Below are 3,848 nucleotides of genomic sequence, written 5' to 3'. Positions count from 1 at the left end.
GCTCATTGTTACCGCCCTTATGCCCCAACCATTCATTGCACTATCAAATTATTGTAAATAATAAAATCACACATACTGACATTTTTGTTCAAACATTTTGTTTGAAAGCAAACCCTTCCCCGAATCACACATCATAAACTATTGTTCCACAGGAAAAGTTTCCAGTTTACCAGCAGGCGTAAGGATGATGTGTTTATGCATTACAATAGTTTATGAGTTGTGGATGCGATGGCTAGAGGGCGCGACAAACCGCGCATTAAAGCAAAGTAGTCAACACCCCAGGACCCATCAATATACAGCTCGATCGCATCTGCAAGCTGACGAGTGAAATGTACTCGTTGCGTCAAACGAAACACAAGCTGCACGTCTTTCATCCATGATGCACGCATCCGTCTTCCCTCAACGAATCTGGCAGTAGCGGTACGCCAGTAGGAGATGAAGATCGCAAACGATCGTGCAGAGCGTGAGTGGGATAATGTTTCACTCAATCGCACCGTGATCGTGGTCAACACATATGGAGATTCAATTAGGCAGCATGTTTGGCTGAGCAATGCTAATGTTTAAGGAGTTCATGTCGACGTTACAAAAAACGAAAGCTTAAAGAAGCAAAATAGATGAACAACCAACATATCATAATCAATTAATCCACTTTCATTGAACATAAAAACAGAGGAAATGTTATACTTCAGGTACATAAATGATGAAACATAAAATTTAATGTTATTACGATAAGACCTTCAGCTGTCAAAACACCATTATGTTACTTTCTTTTTTCTTTTATGCATAAAGAATGTGTTTTGAGATTTATCGATCAAAACATTATTTTACTTATTTTTTATGTATTCTTCATTCAATGCAAAGTCACCGAACGTAACATTTATTGAATGAGATACTTAGAAATAACTTATTTATGGTAAATAATGTTTTGCCTTTTTATCTCTCATCCTTTACATATGTCCGAAACCTAAAAGGAAAAAAAAGTTCTCGCCCTGAAATATTTCAAAAAGACCCTCAAGGGTGATACTAATTTACGTATCGATCGATATGTTAACTTTACGCTTATGGTGTCGCCTGCTAGTCGACCGAAATCTTGCGCCTCATTAGTATCTGACTTTCTCCATCTACCTTCCACATTTGGCCCTTTAACCTTTAAAAAAAATGAAGGCTCATCAGTCTTTCCTCTTGGTCGTCGCTCACCAAATAACCACACCGTTTCCGTTGTTCCGGAGCACTCCGTAGCGTGATTGCCGCCTATATTCACTGAGCGATACGCAGCGAATCTCCGAATATCGCACGCATCGTGACCTTACCGTTACTTAGCCAACCCGGGCTCAACCGGGCGCCCCAGAGGAAATGGCTGCAATTTAAAATTAATATCTTCCATCACTTCGTCCGGAGCTGTTCGTAAAATCTCCGTGCGAGGGTGCACGAACTCTCGCGCCCTAAACTTCGCGATAAAAAACGGGCCGAGCAAAACCATCGCGGGATGCAACGGGAAGCACACACACTGGCCGATGTGCATGTCCAGAAGCGTAACGAACCGCGGGCATCCAAAACTGTTCGAAAATCCTTCAAAATCGAGTGCAATCGGTGCGCATTGCGTCCTCTCGTCTTGGTTCGAGCAAATGGTTTGCTCAGCATTGGCGTCACCCGATCGTGGTCGCCGTGGCGCAAGATAAACATTGTGTTTCGCGAACGCACACAGACAATCCGTGCCACGGTGAACGGAAAAGATAAAACAAAATGGTAATAATAAGAAGAAAATTGAATTATCATGTATTGATAATTGAAATTTATTGTTCCAGGGGCCGTTTAAAATGTTCCACTCGATTAAGGCGAACAGCGTCGCTCTCGGGAGCATCTGGTTTTGACATTTTGACTGTGGCACAAGGGTATGGCGTGGCACACTGGAAGAATGCGGGAGGATGGACGAAGGGAAGATAGGAGCGCCATCAATGGCGAGATGCATAAGGGGCTGCAATAGGCCACCACCTCGAGCGAACGCCGAGGACAGTGGGGCACGAAAAATTAAAGCTTAACCGGTAGCGTAAACAACATTTAAAGTACTAGGTAATTTTGGACTATTTATTTAAAGCACTCTTATATCTTTTCCGTTGCTTTGTATGCTACGGCTTTGGTGGCCCATCACGCTGCCGAGGGTAGTCCTTTTGCGTTAGCCAATTTAAAATCGATAATGAATTGTTTCTCACAATTATAGGCACCATGCAATATGCCTGCCCATTTCTTCCCGAAACGATTACGCAAACTGGCTGGACGTATCACAATTCAAATATTTTTGCGAAATTGAGAGATAATATAAAAATTGATTGAAATTTTATGATTAACATGATTGATATTCAAAGCTTTTTTACTGTGTTTATAACTCTCAACTTTGCACTGCTGGATTAATAAGTACGATAATATACTAGTTAGTATTGTTTCTAAACAAACATTTAATTTATGTGAACAAATAGTATATACAAATCATTTAATTTAACCAAGAAAAGCTTGGAACAATGGCCTATTGTAATTAACCGACCATTATATTACTCAGCAACTTGATTCATGTTTCCCCATTGCACAAATGCTCGAAGCAGCTCTCATTTTGTCCGCCCTTTATGTATTGTCTTCAACACATCCACATACCGATGATCTTGGGCAGCAATACGAGCCATCGGATTGCAAATCGAGACGAAGATATTACAATGCAAATAACACCACAATTATACTGTGAAATACGAGAACACTTACGCAGAGCACTGGGAGACCGCAGCCGACCAACTACCCGACTACCTCCTACAACCCCTTAGCCGGAGATCGGGCAAAAACTACCGCGACACCGTGTCCCATTCCCAAAGCTGCCCTCTGGCCGGTAATGTAGGGAAAAATTCCAACGTACTAAATAAATTGCTCCGATTTAAAAAATAAACTCGCTCACAGATACTGTCAAAAAATATGGCTCCCGGCGGTAGCCGGCACTATCTTGCCACAGACAGGAACACACAGTCGCATCGGCCGTAGCAGAGGAGCAGAAAGCGAAGCGCCCTAAATTGGTGAAGTGTAATTCCTTTTAATCGGTTGTTGGATTAACGATTTTTAATGCGCTTGCAGTGAGGTTTGTTTTTTTCGCGTCTTTGAATACTTCCCTCGAACCACCCATTGAAACTACGATATCGGGCTTGTTTTCCGATGTGTTCACAAATTTTGTGTTAAATTTCGTCACCGGAGGCCATTCCAGCTCGGTCGGGAGCACATAACCATTCATTACCGTTTTTTCTCCCCCTGGTCGCTCGAACGATCGTCACACCCGTCTGGCTACACGTGACCAATGGCCATCGAGCTATATTAACTTACCCACGTTGAGCTGAGTTTATGGTAACCCCACAAACAATTATTTTGGTGGATTTAAACGGGTGGAACAGTTTGCGGAATGCTTTGCACGAGAATTTATGAGTAATCCAGTCAATTAATTTTACAATACACCTAAGCCTGTGTAACAAATCAATAGTTGAAGGATAAACGGCAAGTCGATAGATGCTTTTTTCTTTAAAATGCGAGAAATATTTCAACACCATTCCATTGTATTATGTGTAGTTAAGTTCTTAAGGAATCATGAGTAATTTGGAACCAAATCATAATCCTTTGTACCTGCCTAAATTCCAATGAAGAAGAAGATATAAATTTAATTCAAGAACAAAATCACTCGAATAAACTCATTAAATTAACGCTGACCGGTTACATCACTCCTGCCACTTACTCCGTGTGGCGTTGATTAACCTATTGACATTGCATGGCACAGCAATTTTTGGGGCATAGCACGCAGCTTACATGCGCCGATGTTCCTACCG

This window comes from Anopheles gambiae, chromosome 2 (genome assembly GCF_943734735.2).
Source record: "Anopheles gambiae chromosome 2, idAnoGambNW_F1_1, whole genome shotgun sequence".
NCBI lineage: Eukaryota > Metazoa > Arthropoda > Insecta > Diptera > Culicidae > Anopheles > Anopheles gambiae.
Note: the sequence above shows the minus strand (reverse complement) of the source record.